At 44.1% G+C, this 21,215-nt stretch overlaps 1 non-coding gene across 1 annotated transcript; it reads right to left on the bottom strand.

Annotated features, from left to right (window-relative positions):
- Window positions 1–17,949: 17,949 nt before the first annotated feature.
- Trnaa-cgc (transfer RNA alanine (anticodon CGC)) lies at window positions 17,950–18,022 on the bottom strand. Its single transcript has one exon. It is a non-coding gene; the product is annotated as a tRNA-Ala (tRNA).
- Between the last annotated feature and the right edge of the window lie 3,193 nt (window positions 18,023–21,215).

The raw sequence follows: 21,215 nt of genomic DNA, 5'->3' as shown, positions 1-21,215 counted from the left end.
GAGATGAAAGTGCCTTAAAGCAGACCGCCACCTCGGTTTTATTTAACAAATAGAAAAGAGTAAAAAATCTTTTAAAAGCATGTAATGTTTACTTTATAATATTATGCACCATTTATATTTTAGTAATAGGAAATGAACAACATTCAAAAAAACTTTACAATTAACTAGTTCCAAAACCAGCTGCCAAAATCGGATCCCAAGTACAAATAATCACAACAACAGTAAACAAAATCAGAAGACTTCATAAAGTGGAGATAACATAATCCAGTTGCAAAGTAGGTATAATATAACATCTTGCAGAAAGTTAAAGAATTGCTGTGTGTTTTCTTCACTGCGTGTTTTCTTTGCTGTAACAAAGAGCCCTACTGTGGGATATTCCTGTAATATTTATCTCTGTCAGTATGGTTTTGTGTCGTTTAAGAACTACAAATATTTTCCCAGCAACTTCGTCTTCGTGAAAGTGTGTTCAGTGTACTTTGTCTCTGCCAGTTGCATAGCCATCCTTCACAAGTCACTGCGAGTAAGCATAAAGAGAGAAGCTTCTGTAGCAAGACAGTATCAAATTAGTTCTTTTTCAAGATCTTTACCCAAAAGTGAAGGGATGGCTCTTCTTGTTTTTGCGGCTTCCTCAGGTGTACTGTACGTCTTGTTGGACACCCCCATAAAAGTTCTTTTTGGAACATTAAACTGCTCACTGGCTTTCTTCCAACCCATCTGTTGTCGAACTACATCAATAGCTTTAGTAGTTTTAGACAGACTCCACTTACTTTGATGAACTCTTTCTATTACTTCCTTGGAAACAGCAAGAGAATAAGTGCATCAAGAAATACAGGAACACATGAAACATAAAAAAGTAAGGGGCTAATTTAAGCAACTTCAGGAGGTCCAGTGTACGGGACTGAAGCCTATATTTAGCAACAGAATAGGTTTTTAACCAAACATCTAAATCAAAATGTAAAAAGGATTGATACAACAAATACGTGGAGGCACAGTAGACATGACGTGTGTAAATACTGTATCAAACATCTCGATGAAAAATTACAATCTTCCATATAGTGCTATGCGCTTACACGCTGCATAAAATCAGTGCTTTTCATATAATTTACTTGGCACCCATTTGATAGCATTCACGATGTAGGGGTTGATAGTACCACTCCACTGTAAATTACACCAAATATTTCTGATATCAACTATTCAAGAAGATTCAGATTTCACTTCGCACACACATGTGTTTTCTGATTTCATTGTACAGCAATACGAAAAAGACGCTACAAATAGTTTTCACAAACAAATACAATTATCGGAAATAAACGTAATTTTCAAAGGAAGCATTTTTCGCAGGTAAGTATGCAAATTTTCAAAGAAGCAACAATGGCTTAGATGGTCAACAATAAGCAGCTGTTTCCAGTCTGGAAATTAAAACAGTTTTCATGCGCGCTGTTGGAACATAACGCTCTTTCACTTCAGCATTCAAGTTCTGTCTTTTCATTGATAGCTTGTTTACTGCTGGTGCGACGTGGTGGGGATGGTGCAAAAACCCTCTGTAGTTTCCGATCTCGTCTCCCCTCCCCCATTTTGTTTCAGCGATAGCATTCTTGTTTCTTCCATCCCAACCATGAGAAAACATATGTGCGCGTCAAACGAAAATGGGTACATAGCAACTGCAGCTGTTTGCTTGTGCCATTTAGGCAGGTCGGAATTTTGTGACATTTCAACTTGCACTTCAGAATGGCTGTAAAGCCGAAATTGCAAGTGTGTGAAATAAATTGATTGTAGTTTACAGTTTAATGGCGTAAGTTGCTTTCAAAACAGTTACGCATATAGCCGGAATGCCGCGAGCCCGCTGTTACACTAGCGAACGCGTGTACTCGCTCTCCTTCCTGAGCGAGTTGAGTCCACTTGGCACACAGCGAGCAGAGGTGACGAGTGGGCTGTGGAAGACTCGCGAGTCGAGTCTGCGGCCCCACGGCCACGGCGAATTCGGATATCACATCACTACTTTTAAAGCGAGGACATCGACATATAAGGGCCTTCAACGAATTTGTGACGTCACAATAGTCGGCTTGACCGCAACATTTCGCAAACGCTCGTATCTGTACAGAGCATGTGGGAAATAAGTTTTTAATTGAGAAGATACCCACTAAATGTCTTCATTTTGTCGTATGCTGTCAAGAACTTGCATCCATTTAAACACGCAGTCAAGAATTATTGAACTCGTCTGAAATACTTACTCATTTGGTTCAAATGGCTCTGAGCGCTATGGGAGTTAACATCTGAGGTCATCAGGCCCCCAGAACCTAAAACTACTTAAACCTAACTAACCTAAGGACATCACACACATCCACGCAAGAGGCAGGATTCGAACCTGCGACCGTAGCAGCAACGCAGTTCCGGAATGAAGCGCCTAGAACCGCTCGGTCACATAGGCCGGCTCTCGCAATTTCAGTGGACAACACTGTATATATTCTTTTTCCTCCGCAGTTAACATTTGCTGACGGTTTCATGGGTGACTCAGGTTTGTTTCTAATACCTTACTTGTTTGTACTTTAATTGTACCGATTTGCATTCTATCAAATTCAAAGTAAGGTGTAACAAGAAACACAAAGAGAACAGAGGGAACTGGAAATGACATCATGCATACCTAAAAGATGTTCAGATAAGAGATTGATGTTTCAGATTAAATGACGAAATTATTATGCCGCAGTCGGTGTTTTCTGAGACTACATTACGCCGAAATAAGAGATTTATCAAGAATAATAAATAGTTCTAGCAATTTTCAAATAGGAAGGAGAGAATGGATTCAGAAAGGGATGAGCAACTATAGGCAATGAATTTATTCTACAACAAGTAATAGATAAAACACAAGAAATAGTTGCTAACACCCAGTTTCATTGACATTGCAAAACCAATAACTACGTGATCATCTATAGACTATAGATAGTCGCGAAAAAAGGGCATACCAGGAGAGTAAAGAAACAAATCATCAAGATCCTGTACAATGACCCGAAGATAATAATGAATGCAAGGAAAACGGTGACGGAAAGAATTTTAATAAACAATAGAGTTCGAGAAAGTAGTTAACTATCGTCAGCCTTCTTTTTGTTTTTTTATTTGCCAGGACTTTTCGTCAAGTGAGAACTGAGAATCTAAAAAAGGAGTAAATATGGCATTTCATATTTTCTATAGAATTTCCATTAAATATTTAACTGCAGTGCAACTCTTATTATTGAAAAAATTGCTTCCGAAATTACTAACAGCTTATAAATCGAGCAGTAGAAGACATCTAGGAAGCCTAAGGCAATTGGGCACTTCTTTAATGCAAAGTACGACTCGACTAAAGCTACAAAATGAATAAGAAGAATACTTGGCCACAACACTGAATCACAGTAGCTTTATGTATCTCTTACGTAATACATATTTCGCTCACACTTACTGTTATCTACAGCCCTCGAATCGTGACCACGGAGAACGAAGGTGACCGAAGAAAACAGAAGAACCACTTTCGTCCTAACTCCACGAAGTGCCTCGCAGCGACTGGCAAACGCCGAGGCGTAGACTGGACGGGAGACGTCGACTCATACCACAATGAGCGGAAGTCGCTCAGACTGCTGACGTTCCAGACTCTTGTGCAGTTCCAAGCGATACCAGAAATATTTCCTCGTGTGGTGGGGGTTAGTGCAACTCTCCAGTCGGCCCCAGCTTTTCGATTGCGCCTGACTGCCCCTCATGCCAGTCAGCCACTGTAAGAAATAACTTACTGTGCAAGGAGATAAAGTGAGTAATTCTTGTCCTGTATTTTTTACCTCACACACACAAAAGCATTTCACAATGTTGCAACTGATTTCGGCCAACCAGTCACCAGCATCAAACTAAAATCATACGCCGCTAGACGTGTCGCAACGTTCGTCTTTTGGTGTAAACATGATATAGTACAATAATCTTTTAGATGTTATAGCTCTTCTTGTTTCCATGAATGCTAAGAAAAATTGGAGCGGAATTCCGTCTTACGCAGAATGCCGGTTTTTTTATGTTTGAGCCGGCCGGAGTGGCCGTGCTGTTCTAGGAGCTGCAGTCTGGAGCCGAGCGACCGCTACGGTCGCAGGTTCGAATCCTGCCTCGGGCATGGATGTGTGTCATGTCCTTAGGTTAGTTAGGTTTAATTAGTTCTAAGTTCTAGACGACTGATGACCTAAGCAGTTAAGTCGTATAGTGCTCGGAGCCATTTGAACCATTTAGGTTTGATTTCTTCTGTTGGAATAAACTATCAACATCAAAAAATGAAATCTGCTTCTTAAAGAAAACATACCGGCAAACGAACATACAAGAAATATGAGCCATACTCAAGGTCATCACAGAACAAAACCATGTCACGTACAGCAAGGAGCTTTATTCTTAAGAAGAAATACCACTTCTGGGGTCGTCAATCATGGGCCTTCTAGGTAACATAAAAGAATCACACAAAGTCAGATCCTCAACAAAACTGTAATACCAAGCAGTACAAAATAAAATACTGGTACCGATATGTAGAAGACATAATTTTCCTAATAGATCAATCACAAACTCGTATAAAAAAATTTACACTATCCATACAAAAACACAATTAAACATTGAAACACAAAAAGATAAAAGACTTAATTTCTTAGACCTCATAATGCATAAGGGAAACAAACATAAATTGAAAAATCACCAGCACAGCCATTCACAACCAGTCCAGTAGTAGCGGAGTGATGGTTCCCATAGCCCACTTTTGATATCAAATTAATTAATTCATCAATTAACTGCTCCACCCCCTGATGTCATAGGTTTCCCCCAGCCGGCTCGTGAGACCCTTCCACCTTCCCTCCTCCCCTAGAAATGGTAAGAAATGGAAATTTTCGCAGGAAATTCAAATTTATTGGCGGGAATATCAAATTTTGTGTGTTAACCTTGAGGTTTGAAGACCAGCTGACCTATTTCGCTATACCACCACCTGGAAATTGGTGGGAAAAGGACTCTGTTTGTGCTGGGTTGTTGCATGGGATGGGCATAAGTCTTTATTTTGTGCACTGTCTGGTAAATTATTTAAACTATTTTAGTTGCCATTGATCGAGCAGTAGACAGTAGCCCTGTTCAGTTCCGTCAATTGCTATTAGATGTAGAGTTTTTCGCCATTTGTCGAGCACTAGAGTTGCTTCAGCCAGTATAGCCAACTTTATAAATTCGGTAATACATAAGCTTTCATTTCGATGACCATCTCTCCCTGTATAGGTTCAAAATGGTTCAAATGGCTCTGAGCACTATGGGACTTCATATCTGAGGTCATAAGTCCCGTAGAACTTAGAACTACTTAAACCTAACTAACCTAAGGACATCAGACACATCCATGCCCGACGCAGGATTCGAACCTCTGACCCTAGCAGTCGCTCGTATCCGGACTGAAGCGCCTAGAACAGCTCGGCCACCGCGGCCGGTCCTGTGTAGGTGGAAGACTGAAATTCCATTACAGTTCACCTATGAATCATATCTGTGCTACTCTCGCCCTCGCTTCCACGAGTCCGGTGCCATGCCATTGAAATCAAACTGATACGCTAAATAATTAATTGATAACGAGTTCCTTCGCAAGGTGAGTGATTTTTTTTTTTTCCTGCAGTAGGATTACACTCGCCAGGTAACCGTTACAGACGGTTCCAAGACGTCTCTGTAGGCTTCTCAAAGGCTGGGTAGTCACTTCCTCAGATACCAAAATGGGTGGTAACCGTTGTCAGATACCTGAAGAAATTAAACGCTAATTACATTCTGTCTCCCAGTTGTTTTGTCATGCTGGTGGAAGTAAGTCACTTAGAATTCTGGTATATTGTTCCCGAACTAATCCTGCTGAGACATGTCGGTCTATTGGGGGGAGGGGGGGGGGGGGAGAGATTAGGACACCTGTTAATGGAGCAAATACCAGGTTGTTGAACAATATACTTATCCTCATCCCTCCTGAAAACCAAAACGTTCCGAGATGTGTTAACGAAATATCACAGGAAGGCTGGTGCAGTGAGCAATAATAAAATAACAGTATAGTGACCGCCATACCCCAAACGTGTACGAGTCTGTAGACCTAAGTTTCCCTCAGAATACAGACCTACCGAAGCATTCCTATTGTTTCCCGCCCAATTAGTGGCCGTATGTTTCAAGAACTCAAATGGGAATCCCTGAAGAACACTTATGAGAACGAGCATTTGAAGCTGACGGGAGAAGGATTTTACTGCCACCAACGTAAATTTTGCATAATTACCACGAAAATAAAATAAGAGAAATTAAAGCTCATATAGAGGCATACAGGTAGTCGTTTTCCCTCGCTCTATTTGTAAGTGCAGTTCAAATGGTTTAAATGGCTCTGAGCACTATGGCACTTAACATCTGAGGTCGGTCTAAGGCGCTGCAGTCATGGACTGTGCGGCTGGTCCCGGCGGAGGTACGTGTCCTCCCTCGGGCATGGGTGTGTGTGTTTGTCCTTAGGATAATTTAGGTTAAGTAGTGTATAAGCTTAGGGACTGATGACCTTAGCAGTTAAGTCCCATAAGATTCCACATACATCTGAACATTTTTTAACATCTGAGGTCATTAGTCCCCTAGAACTTAAAACTACTTAAACCTAACTAACCTAAGGACATCACACACATCCATGCCCGAGGCAGGATTCGAACCTGCGACCGTAGCGGTCGCGTGGTTCCAGACTCAAGCGCCTAGAACCGCTCGGTCACACCGGCTGTGTGCAAATGTAGTAGGGAGGCTTACAGGTACTCCATTTCTCTCGCCCTGTTTGCGATTGGAATAGGAAAGGGAATTTTTTATATGGATATGGTGTCTGTTCTTTCGAACATGTTCGAAAGAACACACACCATTGACGACCTGCAGCCGTCTAGAACGAAATTAGGATTATATTAATACCTTCAGCTGCTGATGGGCGTTGATATTAATCAAAGGGGACAGGTGAAAATGTGTGCCTCGACTGGGACTCAAACCTGGGATCTCATGCTTACATGGCAGACGCTCTATCCATCTAAGCCACCGAAGGCACGGAAGATAGTGCGACTGCAGGGACTATCTCGCGCACGCCTCTGACGAGACCCGCATTCTCACCTTGTATGTCCACACACTACATTCGTAGTGTCCCGCCCCAACACACTCATTACTCCTAGAAGACATTCTTACCAAGTCCCGTAACAGTTCGGTCAATATGTGTGCATCCGCACAGAAGGAGGTCATGGTCGGTATTGCCAGAACTATATATTTATATGGATATGTTGTCTGTTGTCCTGCAGGAACTGCCCAAGTCCGTCGGAATGCACAATCGACATGAATGGATGCAGGTTATATGACAGGATGCTTACGTATGTGTGACCTGTCAGAGTCGTATCTAGACATATCAGGGGTCTCATATCACTCCAACGGCACACGCCCCACACCATTACAGAGCCTTCATCAGCTTGAACAGTCCCCTGCTGACATGCGGGGCCCATGGATTCATGAGGTTGTCTCTATACCCGTACACGTCCATCTGCTCGATACAATTTGAAACGAGTCTCGTCCGATCAGGCAACATGTTTCAAGTCATCAGCAGTCCAATGTTGGTGCTGATGGGCTCAGGCGAGGCGTAAATCTTTGTGTTGTGCAGTCATAAAGTGTACACGAATGGGCCTTCGGCCCTATGCAAGCCCATATCAGTGTTGTTTTGTTGGATGGTTCGCATGTTGACACTTGTTGATGGCCCAGCATTGAAATTTGTAGCACTCTGCGGAAGGTTTGCACTTCTGTCACGTCGAACGATTCTCTTCAGTCGTCATCGCTCCCGTTCTTGCAGGATCATTTCCGGCCGCAGCGATGTCTGAGATTTGGTGTATTACCGGATTTCTGACACTCACGATACACTCGTGGAATGTTCGTAAGTTCATTTAAGACACATTCTTCTGTTTGAGTTCAGTAGAGGGGTGACAGCAGCGGAGGTGGCCAGAAACATTTGCACCATGTATGGGGATAGTGCCACTGGGCAGAGCACGGAAAGAAAATGGTTTTCTCATTTTAAGGAGGATTGTTTCAACATAAGTGATTCTCCACGATCAAGAAGTTCATCGCGGTTTTAAGAAGATCGTTTAAACGCGTTGATCAACACTGATCAACGTCAGTGTTCTCGAGAAATGACACAATTGGTAAAATGTGATTATTCTACCATCGTGCGACATTTGCATGCAGTGGTGTATGGATACAGCATGTTGTAAGCCAAAACCACAAAAAACAGTCGGTGACTGTATGCAACACTGCTTGCTTGTCATCAACTGGCTCATGAACAACATCGGCCATCCCTATCGTTTATCGTTAATCGTTACTGGTGACGAGAAATGGTGTCTTTAAGCTAACATAAGGAAAATAAAGGAATGGTCGAGCCCAAACAATGCAGCAATTTCCCGTACGAAAACCTGCGCGCATCCACAAAAGATAACTTTACGATTCTGATGGAACAGTGACTGTGGTGTATACTATGAATTGCGTCCCAAATATGTAACCATCACTGCTGACACTTATTGGTAACAGCTGATACGTCTTGTAGACGCAGTCCAAGAACAAAGACCCGGAAGACTGCTTGCAGTGATGCTGCTAGAGTAACAAAAAAAGGTTGGGAAGTCATCCCGCACCCATCATATTCACCTGTTCTTGCGCTCTCAGATTTTCAACTTTTCCACTCGCAGTCGGACAGCCTTCAAGACACTTCCTTTTCGGATGAAAATACGCTCAGAACGTTCCTTGACGAATTCTTCACATCAAAACCACGTGATTTGAACAGTCGCGGAATCGAGAAGTTACCCAGCGTTGGCAGACCGTTGTACGTTGTGAAGGACAATATATTACTGATGACTAAAATCTCTGTTATGTGTTTCTGTTGCGTTTATTAAACTTACGGAAAAACGCTACGAACTTATGATGCGTCAATACGATAGTTCCATAAGACGTATCTTCACGTTGTATGGAACGCCTTGTTCCTTGCCTTAAATGAGAAACGAATCACAACACTCTAGCAAGGAATGAGACTTCCCATTGTGTGCTGTTCCATGTTTTAAGTTGCATCACACAAAAATGATGGAAATGGACACCTCAGAGAAAAATCAACCTCTGAATCATCAGTAACTGGAAGGTGGATGCAGGTTGCGGTAGTTACGAAGAGATGAGCAGGTCTGCACAGGTTAGAATAGCATGGAGAGCTGCATTAAACCAGTATTTCGAATGAAGGCCGTAGGAGCAACAACAGCAACAGTTGGATGATTAATCAGCTGGATTCATGGTCTAGTTCAGCATACACGGATCAGCCACAGCATTTTGACCACCGAACTGCCTTCGATATAAACGCGTCCAGGCGATAGCACCGTCCCCTTGCGAAGAATGACTGCTAGTCAGACAAACGCACAGCGCATGTACTATCAGTGAGCGTGCTGTCCGGGTGTAGAATGAGGAAGGCGCGCTATCTGAGTTTGATTGAGGGCAGATCGTGATGGCCCGGAGGTTCAGCAGTAGCATTTCGGAAACTGCACGACTTTGCTGGTGTTAGAGTAGTCCTGAGGTGTCTTCAACACGTGGCGAAACCAAGGTGAAGCCATGCCCAACGGCATGGGGTAAGGCAGCCACCCCTCACCGCAGATGTCAGACGGCGTAAGCTGTCCAATACTGGTAAAACAGGACGGGCGGCGAAATATGACGGAACCAACATGAGATTTTAATGCTGGGCAGAGTAAAAGTAGAGTTGAGTGCAGTGCTTGCTCAGACACTAACGGTGGGCTTCCGCAGCCGATGACCCATACATGTGCCAATGTTAACACCACGAAATCGGCCACTGCGACTGAAAGGGGCTCGTGACTATTGGCACTGGACATTGACACAACGGTAGAGCGTTGTGTGGCCTGATGAATCAAGGTATCTTCATCATACCGACGGGAGGGCGCGCGTCAGTCGTCTTCGAGGGAACAGCTCCTTGACACTTGTACTGGGGGACGGAGACAAGCTGGTGGCGGCTCCAATGTACTCTGGGGAACATACATGTGGGCTTACAGGGATCCAGTGGAGCTTGTGCAAGTCACCATGACCACCAAGGAGTGTCGTACACTGGCTGCAGATCGCATACACTCTTCGTTACGATCATGTTTCCCGACAGCAGTGCCATTTTTCAACAAGATAATGCGCCATGTCACAACGGTAGAGCGTTGTGTGGCCTGATGAATCAAGGTATCTTCATCATACCGACGGGAGGGCGCGCTTCAGTCGTCTTCGAGGGAACAGCTCCTTGACACTTGTACTGGGGGACGGAGACAAGCTGGTGGCGGCTCCAATGTACTCTGGGGAACATACATGTGGGCTTACAGGGATCCAGTGGAGCTTGTGCAAGTCACCATGACCACCAAGGAGTGTCGTACACTGGCTGCAGACCGCATACACTCTTCGTTACGATCATGTTTCCCGACAGCAGTGCCATTTTTCAACAAGATAATGCGCCATGTCACAACGCCAGGACTGTGACGATATGCTTCGATACAGATGTCAGTCGCTAACATTACAGACGAAAGAATCATCTAAGGTTCTGTATGAAATGTTCATAAACCAGAATGGGGAGAGGGAGAAGGTGAAGCATGAGATATCGGGAGATGCAACTTCATTGACTTACGGTGCGACTGTACTAACAAAGTTCACAAAAAATGAAATGTTTGAAATTGTTAGGGAGAACATGCATTTACAAATGCATAGAGTCATACCACCATGCCACCTGGTAAAATGGCAGCTCAGTCAGTCGAACATCGAAATCATGCAATTATGTGACAATACTATGTATTTTATATGTTATTTAAAGTTAGTTGTATTTTAAAAAATGTCGTGTATACGATGTGCTTGTCCTTTCGGGAGAGTTGTTTGATTTGGCAAATGTTCTGATGAGTACATCCGAAACGTGTCAGCAAATATAATTTTACACAAGTGATCTGTTGATTTTAGTGACTTCCTGAAGCACCAATGTAAGACGTTCTCACAGTCTTGATCAGTAACGAAAGTACAAGTTAATTAATGTTTTGTAAAAGGTGGATTGCCACAGTTTAAATGTAAGTCGTTACTCCTTTTACAGGCCTAGTGGGAGCAGTGTTCCGCATGACGGCAGCTTCTGCAGTGCTCGCTGTGACGACCCTCATTCCGCTCCTGTTCCTGTTCTGTCATCGGCTCTCTTGCTAGAGCTCGATTTCTGATGAAGCCTACCGTCAGCATGTCCAAAGTAAGTTAAATGTGCTGTCCTTTGTATTGTTCAAGATGTCATCTGTCTCCCGTTAGTTAAAACTGTGCTTAATGGATCCCTTAAATTCGCAGTACCAGCTGCTTACACCACGATTCCATTGTTACCATGCCTTACCTCCTTGTTGCAGACCAAGTAAAGCTCTGCGGTAGCTAATTTGTTTGGGTATTCTCACCAAGTGTCCCCGTGAAGTAGAAGGTGGAACTGAAATAATAAACGCCGTTTGTCACTTAAAAATTGCAATTCACGGAGAAACTTACACTCCTAACCGAGCTACGAAAGTTCTCTTTCCATTTATCTCGTATGTTTCTCGCCCTATGGTGCGCTTACACACGGTCTAGCCCCATTAATGTGACCACCGCCTATGTTCGAAATCAACGTTCGGTGAACACTCTCGGAAAGCAGGCGGCAGAACCATCAGTGGTGGGTATACAAAACGTGTCTCCGGAACGCGGAAGACAGTGCAGTCATTGTCGTAATGCAGAAATGGAGCGATTTATCTTATGTCCAAAAGGGCATGATCATTGGTTTTCGGGCCAAAGGCGGAAACATTTCTGAAACAGCTATTCGCATGCCTCTGTGGCTAAAGTATACAGTACATGGTAAAATGGCGCTATCCAAAACCGGCGCAGAGGCGTGGCATTCCCTGGGCGACCACGTCATTTTGGAAGGCACAATAGATAAACGTAAGTACGTATCTATCCCAGGGATCATGCCCACCCCTACATGCATTTCGTTTTTCCTCGGTATAATGCCATCCAGCAGCAGGAAAGTGCAGCGTGTCACACCTCACATTGTATGTGCATGTCTCGAAGAGCACCAGGATGAGTTTATCGTACACCCTTGGCCGTCAGACCCCTCGAATTCAAGCCCAATCAAGAGTCTTCGGGACCACCTCGATCGAGCTGTACACACAACTGATCCTCAATGAACAAACCTAGCGCAGCTGGCCGTGACACTGACTAGGCTTAGCTCCACATCACTTACCGCACCTTCCCGAATCTAAGTGACTCTCTTCCTGCACGTCTCGCAGTGGCCCACGCTACAGAAGGTGGCTATTTATGCGTTTGACAGGTGGTCACATTAATGTCACTGGACGTTGTATTATTGACTACCGGCTACGTAGGCTTGCATTTCCTAAGCAACTTCGACAAAACATTTGACCCTTCCAAAATCACTCGTAATGTTTCAAATCGGTACCGGCACATGTGCGAGGTTGTCACCCCATGATGGCCAAACAGAATGTCAAACACACGATCACGTACATGCCTAATGTGACAGAGCAAGTTGGCACTGTGGTTAGCAACTTCGACTCTCATTTAGAAGGACGACGGTTTAAATCCCTGTCCTACAATCCAGATATAGGTTTTTCGTGACTTCCTTAAATCGCTTATGGAAAAATTCGGAAAGATTCCTTTGGAAAGGGCACGGCCGATTTAGCTTCCCATCGATCCCTGATCGGAGGTTGTGCTCCTTGTCTAATGACGTCGTTGACGGCGGGACGTGAAACTGTAATCATCTTTCCTCCTTGTCGAAGGTGTATTACGTGCTCTAGTATGTACTCTACCTGGAGAACAGAAGAATGTCGCGTACTGTAACTGGCTACCGCTTTACTAGTCACTTATTATTATAACCATCATATTAAGATTATATTCAGTGGTTTCAAAACCACACTCTGACAAAGACTCCATGACACGAATGTGCTGTAGCATTTGTGCACGAGAAAGCACCTGCCAGGCTCCACAAGCGCAGAATAGAACAGTTCTGGGAAACTTGTCCTGTGTCCTCTCGCGGCACTTTTCTGTTGTCAGTTTCCCATCGTAGACAGCATTAAGCCTAGAACCAATGTATACATGCAGTGTGAACATTAATAAAACAGACAAACTGCAGTGACGGATTCCTGACTGGAAATAGAGGAAGTAAAAGTCATATGAACTGGTCTGGGAATGCATCGTTGCCACAGTAGATAGAACTGGACGAATGAAAGTTCTTTTGACCACCAGCCGTGTCTTCCTTGTTTGTTGCAAGCTGTAAGATTAAAACAGTATAATGTAAGCAGCAGAATTATTGATATACATGTTGGAAACAGACAGAGACAGAAACAACACATGATGGCACAATCGCCAAAATAGGGTGAAATGTTGGGTGGGGTGGTGGGCGTCAGTGAAGGTACATGTTTTGGTATGCCTGTTCTGCCTCTCGACCATTTCTATCAGCTTGGCCGTATACAAACACTTGTCCGCTCGTTCCCGACATGAATACCGGAACATTCTGCTGCTTACAGTACACTGCGTCAATCTCAAAGCCAGCAACACGCAAGGAACACACGGCACGTGGTCAGAGAAACTTCCAATCGTCGGCGCCATATACCACCGCAACGATGCATTTCCGGATACATGTTAATAGGACCTTTTTCCATTCATTTCCAGTCAGAAATCCGTCCCTACAATTTGTCGGTTCTATTAATGTTCACCATGTACAAAATCGTCGTCGTAGCCATCAGGATTTCTGTGTATGATGCGTTCCTGGTGGAAAGTTGCATACATTTAGGGGCAATATTGATTGATTTCTGATCCCTTCCCTCTCCGCCTCCCTTTCATCTATTGTCCTGTTCATTGATTAATGGCCTCCTAGGGGTAATATGTCCTGAGAAACAACCCCTCCTCCTCCTCCCCCTCCTTTTCCCTCTCTGAGCAACCTCTCGCCAATACAAGCCCACCTTTGATATCAAATTGACTAATTCATTAAATCGCTAAACTAATTATCCCCTTCCCCTTCGGAAATTTCCCAGCCCTCCCCACCCACTTCCATTCCTCTCCCCTCCCCCACCTGGATATTAGTGGGAAAACGACGCAGTCTCTGCTGGAGAAGAAGGATTTCACAACAGCAAGTTCGATGTCAGTTACATAGTAAGCGACAAACTGTTCATAAAATTCAGTTCGCAGGGGTTGGATCGGTCTTTTATTTGGTAGGCAAAGCTCATCACTCTCTGCTGTTATGGAAGGTGCAGGTCTTATAAAATACATCCAAAAGAAGTGATTAAATATATATCTTTCTTTTTTATTCCGCAAGGAATACTGTCACAAAATCGACGTCAACGTAACTCACCACACGTACTCTGTTCAAAATCTTTCGATGGCGTGATTTCGCCGATCGAAGGCAGATGTTCCGGCCACTTCGTGTATTCCCGTGCGCGCCACACCGTGCCACATGCACTGGAACGCGGGCAACCCTTTGAGCCCCGAGGGTTGGACTGGGAGGCGTCGGTCGCCCGTAGAGGAATGCATGAGACTGGATGTTGGCTTCGTTCGAAATTTGCTACCATCTACCAGACTAACTTACATTTTTGCTCCCCCTCGCCCCCTGCCACCAATCGCAGATGACTTGGATAAGATTGCCACAGCTGCCGAAACCCCCAACAAGTTAAATTTGACAGCCGAAACACGTTCTGTGTTACAGGTTTCTTTGGATTATTGAAGATCTCTCAAGTGTTTCATCATGACAACAGTTTGGCTAAAGTTATTGTTACAAATTGACCATAGAATCGAATAACTACAGGCTCGAAATACCACCACTGCGTAATACACCTTGATACCTTGTTAAATAACTGAAAATATCTTCGCGATGACTGGGACACTGTTCTCTCTGAGTCTGAAGTTTCTGCCAGTGCATTTCATCTGCCCTAAATTAACGTAGGTACGCACTAAGAAGAGGGAATCATTTCGTGATAAAACCGTGTATGAAGTGGCAGATATAAATTTAGAAGATTTGTTCAAGATAAAAGTTTTTTATGTCATAATTGACAATCTAGAGTCTAATTGGAAAATCTGTGAACCAGTGAAGATTATAAACGAAACATTTGGGTTTTTATGTAAATACGGAAAGACGATTGATGATAAAGTTGGTGAGACATGCAAGTTATCAGTGAGTAGCATAATGATGTCACGACAGATTTATAGGAAGAAATTAAATATAAGAAAACCATTAATACTTCCTACTGTGTATACTGGCTTCGAACAATTGGACCTCTTCAATAAGATGCATGACCTTAAAATTTCAAGCTCATTTCCCAATGTATGGATAGCTATGCACATCTTTTACACTCTTACGTTGCTGTGGCTGTGGCTATGGCTGTAGCTGAAGCAGAAAGATCATTCAGCACTCTGGCTCGTGTTAAAAACTGTGCTACATCAACTATGAGCCAACGTCTCACAGATACGGGGACCTTGGCAGCTGAATATACGTCGGCATGGTAACTAGGCTACAATGCTGTGATTCAAATGTCTGCTTAATGAAAGGCTCTCAAGGCTCCAGTGACAGCGTTATAGGCAAGTACGTTATAGTATGCTACCCATTGCACAACTCATTACGGTTTAAACGCGAGTGTGCTGATGTCTGTTTACTGAAATGTGGGGGCATGCTAGGGGACGAGCGGGGAGATAACGCTCCATATTGCACCACTAATGGCACCAGACATTCCATCAATGTACAAAACGGTATAACACTTAGCATTTTGTTTTAAAGTGAAGTTAAAGTAAGTTAAACCAGTCTAAAAATAAAATTAAATGGTGTGCACATACATATTACAGTAATTCATTATTGAGAAGCATCTGAAATCAAGCTTGTAGGTTCATCAGTCGTATCAGTTTTCTCTCATATCATGAAGGTCTCTGTCGAGCTATCAACCAGTTCCCTAGCTGTGGTGGTCTTGAGTTCCTGATAACTGTCTTGATCATTACATTCAAAATAAATATTTATTAGTTTTCTTTCAGTCGCGTGCTCCATGAAAGCGTCATGTCTCTGATGTTCTTTCTCGATACAATCGTGTTTAACCTCATCACACACATTCACGATTCATCTGATTGGTGTGTTCTTTCAAAACCGCAGTAGGAAGTGGGAGACATGGATTATGACAATTTTATTTTCTCTAAATTCCAAACGACTTTTATTGTAAAAGAACATTAAACAACTTTATGCTCTTCACGAATATGCTGCCAGATGTGATAGTCTTCACTACACGATATTTCGGCGATCCATCTGGCCACCATCTTCAGGTGCGCTCGCTGAGTACACAATCATGTTGGAACTGAATGAACATCAGAAGCGGCGGCTTCTTTACATCTCAGGTCCAGGCCACTGCGCCTGCGCTAGAAGCGGAAGAGATGCCCCCTGCGAAGCGAAGAATTGCAGCGCCGCCGACGGTAGAAACTGGCGAAAGTGATAAATCACAAATTCAGATGTAGGGGGTCGAATACCAGACCGTTGTTTTACATAAGATAAAACAGGCTTCCATATCTTGCTTAAAGGAAATTCTTTATCTCTATTAATAATTTCATTAGATAATCGTATTTCGATGGATTCCTTGAGCGCACAATCCAAGTAACGAGAAGCCGGAGCAATGATTTGCATCTCTTTAAACGGCATGTTATGCCATTCATTGAGACGATGTTCGGCGCTGGCAGTTTTCAGGTTGGAACAAACGTATGTGACGCTGATGTTCCACACATCGGTCATGAAAAGTGCGAATAGTCTGTCCAGTATAGGACTTTCTCACAATAACAGGGAATTTTATAAACTCCAGCTTTCTCAATCCCAAATCATCATTAAAAGATCCAAACAGGGCTCTTGTCTTGGCCAAAGGCAAAAGAATACTTTTAATATCATATTTCCTGAGAATTCTAGAAATTTTTGAAGAAATACTTCCAGCAAAGGTTAGAAAAGCAACCGATTTACTAGTATCCGGCGTTGGTTCTTTTGATGGTCCAAACTGAAAAGCACGATTAATGTGATGATCGGTATATCTGTTGAGCTTGATGACAGCCTTAAAATGATCCAGTTACTGTGTCAAATTTTTGGAATCAGAAATGGTATAAGCTCTCTTGACCAATGTACGTAGAACTCCTATGCGCTGGTTGGTGGACGACAGCTCGTAGAATGAAGATAGCGGTTTGTAGTATACGCCCGCCATGTCCCAAGGTACCATTTTGATCCGGCTTATCGTTACCGTGATCGTGTGCTCAAGGAATCCATCGAAATACGATTACCTGATGACATTAGTAATGGAGATAAAGGTATTCATTTCAGCGAGATATGGAACCCTGTTTCATCTGATACAAAACGACGACGGTCTAGTTTTCGATCCGCTAAATCTTAATTTGCGATTTATCACTTTCGCCAATTTCTACCGCCGGCGGCGCTGCATTTCTTCGCTTCGCAGGGGGTGTAAAGGAGACGCCGTTTTTAATGGTAATTCAATTCCGTCGTGATTGTGTACTCAGCGATCACATGGCGGCCAGATGGGTCTCCGAAATACCGTGTAGTGAAGACTATCAGACACCAGTGGAGAGCATAACCATATAAGACGCCGGGAAAACACACGGAAGCAGGACATTATACAATAATAACTATTAATTTTCTGAAATAATAGAGAACAACAAATTCAACTGTTTTCTAATAAAGCAATGCTCAGTAATGCGCCGTTTTGAACTTTTACTGGTGGTGGTGGTTAGTGTTTAACGTCCCGTCGACAACGAGGTCATTAGAGACGCAGCGCAAGCTCGGGTAAGGGAAGGATTGGGAAGGAAATCGGCCGTGCCCTTTCAAAGGAACCATCTCGGCATTTGCCTGAAGCGATTTAGGGAAATCACGGAAAACCTAAATCAGGATGGCCGGAGACGGGATTGAACCGTCGTCCTCCCGAATGCGAGTCCAGTGTGCTAACCACTGCACCACCTCGCTCGGTGAACTTTTATTGCGATGAGGGAAACGGCATATTATAGTAAAGGTGCTGGAAGGAATCATTGCAAAAAGAGTGCAGAATTGAGATCGCAATCTTAGCAGTGGCGCATCAGGCAAGTGTGCTATTACTATTATTATTTTTGTTTGTTTGTTACACAGAGACGGGAAAAAATCGTAACGCCAAGGAGGAGTAGTGTGACATAAGCAACAGTTTGTAGGCGTGTTTCTACATCTGAAAAATGATGTTACTGAGATTTCGCGGCAGTCGCTTAAGATTGGCGATAGCAGCGCTACTATAGGGATGAAAATCACGTCTGCTTTAAATACACGCTGTAACGATAGTGAGCGTTAGTTACTTTTGAGATTGGACGTGGTGAGCTGACGTTAGTCAAGAATGCCTTTAAGGTGACAAAGACCGAGTTAGAAAACGGTCGTGCGATAGGACTGCGAGAAGTTGTATGTTCCTTCTGCGATACTGCAGAAAGAACTAGCAGGAATTTAGCCACTGTAAATGATGGCTAGCAGCGGTGGTCACGAGAATGTACGGTCCCAAGAAGACCGGGCTCTCGACGGCCACGCGGCACTATCGAAAGGAAAGATCGTCGTGTTGAGCGTATAGCTCTGGCACATCGTATTGCATCTCCAGAAGCAATCGTAGCAGCTGGTGGCAGCACAGTGACACAACAGTTACAAATTGGTTAATAAAATGACAGCTCTAAGCCAAACGCCCTGTAGCGTGCATTTCACTGACCCAAAACCACCGCCATTTGCGACTTCAGTGGCGTCAAGCGAGAGCTATTTGGAGGGCATGGTAGAGATCTATTGTTTTCTAATGAAAGATGGTTTGACCTCGGTGCCAGTGATGGCCATGTGTGAGGTAGGATGATGCCAGTTGAGGGCCTGAAACCAACCTAGAAAGAGATTTTCATTCTGCAGCGGAGTGTGCGCTGATATGAAACTTTGTGGCAGATTAAAACTGTGTGCCGGACTGAGACTCGAACTCGGGACCTTTGCCTCATTCTGGAAACATCCCCAAGACTGTGGCTAAGCCATGTCTCCGCAATATATTTTCTTTCAGGAGTACTAGTTCTGCAGCGTTCGCAGGAGAGCTTCTGTAAAGTTTGCAAGGTAGGAGACGAGGTACTGGCAGAAATAAAGCTGTGAGGACGGGGCGTGAGTCGTGCTTGGGTAGCTCAGTTGGTAAAGCACTTGCCCGCGAAAGGCAAAGGTCCCGAATTCGAGTCTCGGTCCGGCACACAGTTTTAATCTGCCAGGAAGTTTGAAACCAACCTGTCTGCGTGGTAGATACACTGGTCCTATACCTAGAGTTGTAGTATGGGACGCGATTTCGTATGACAAAAGGGCTCTGAGCACGGTGGGACTTAACTTCTGGGGCCATCAGTCCCCTAGAACTTAGAACTACTTAAAACTAACTAACCTATGGACATCACACACATCCATGCCCGAGGCAGGATTCGAACCTGCGACAGTAGCGGTCGTTCTGTTCCAGACTGTAGCGCCTAGAACCGCTCGGCCACACCGGCCGGCTTTCGTGCGACAGCAGGAAAACTCTCGTGGTTAAACCAAACACCCAGAATACAAATTAGCACGTCAGTCTGATTCGACCTGTCCTGCTGCCATTCATGAACAACGTTCCAGGGGGTGTTTTACAACAGGAAAACGCTCGCCCACATACCGCTGTTGTAACCCAACATGCTTTACAGAGTGTTGATGTATTTGCCTTGACTATTAGATCATCAGAGCTGTTTCCAATCGAACACGTACGGGACGTCATCAGACAACTACAACAGTGGCGTCCAAAAATAGCGATGACGCCCCTGTATTGGCCGTCCAAATGCAACAGGCATGAAGCTACATCCCACAACCTGACACCCGCCACCTGCACATAATAATAATAATAATTTCGTGTGGCTAGGGCCTCCCGTCGGGTAGATCGTTCGCCTGGTGCAGGTCTTTCGAGTTGACGCCACTTCGGCGACCTGCGCGTCGATGGGGATGAAATGATTATGATTAGGACAACACAACACCCAGTCCCCAAGCGAAGAAAATCTCCGACCCAGCTGGGAATCGAACCCGGGCCCCTAGGATTGACATTCTGTCACGCTGACCACTTTTTTAATTTTTTTTTTGCAAACATAAACTGCTTCTAGCATTTTTTTAAATATAGAAGACGATGACTTCATAACATAAATTTTCCTGGGAAACGTAAATAAGTGGACTTTCCACCTTTTTTTACATAAGTGCGAAAAAAATAATAATAAAAATAAAAAAAATCCTGCTTCCGTCAGGACAAAACAACAACGGTCTACGTTCCTCTTTCAGGCGCGTACCTCGCTAATCCCGTCATACCTCGCGTTGGTGTCGGGTACGTCTCCACGTGTGTTTGTGGATCCTCTCCACTGTCCTGGTCCTTTCTTGTTCTAATACTTATAGGTAATAATTACATTCTCCTACCCGGGACACCCCAACTGGGTGGGGGATCAAGCAAGGCACTACCTAAAAAATTTGCGTAATATGTTCTATATCTCGGATGTCTCATAAGCTGTGAGTGATGTTCCTGTAATAAGGCCCAGAAGTCAAGCACATTCTTACTGCCGTCTCGGAACAGATAACGCACAGTCAAACCTCGAATCCAAGTCACTGCGTTTGTCTTTGTTCGGGGATAATATGTCCTATCTGGGAGAAGTAATGTGCGTGGTTCTACTGTTTGCGGCCCCACCCGAAGGAGGAAGGCGATCATTTTTTTGACCAAACACCATACGTCCGCCGAAGGACCGCATATCAGGCGATGCTCCTCTGTGTCTATAACATTGCACTGCGGACACAGTGGCTCGTCCGCCATATGAATTGTATACAACCTGGAACGAGTCACGTATTTCCCATGTACCACCTGATACCACAGTGCGCGCGTTCCCGTATCAAGGTGTGGATGGTGCACTGTACGCCATACCACTGACCACGTAACTGTTGGTTGGCGGCGCTCCACGGCATTGTTCGGTCGTCGTCGAGTTAAGATGTGATATATATCACGTGCCGTTGCTGTCCTGGTAGTCGGTAGTTCCATATGTACATAACTGTGTTCCACAAAAAAAAGTTCGCATATGGGTAAGCGATGGTGAGATGTGAGCCACCGCTACTGGAGCCGAACGCGAAGGTGGGGCGAGTTCGTCTA

This window comes from Schistocerca gregaria, chromosome X, assembly GCF_023897955.1.
Source record: "Schistocerca gregaria isolate iqSchGreg1 chromosome X, iqSchGreg1.2, whole genome shotgun sequence".
Lineage (NCBI taxonomy): Eukaryota > Metazoa > Arthropoda > Insecta > Orthoptera > Acrididae > Schistocerca > Schistocerca gregaria.
Note: the sequence above shows the minus strand (reverse complement) of the source record. Positions and strands in the feature narration are given on the sequence as shown.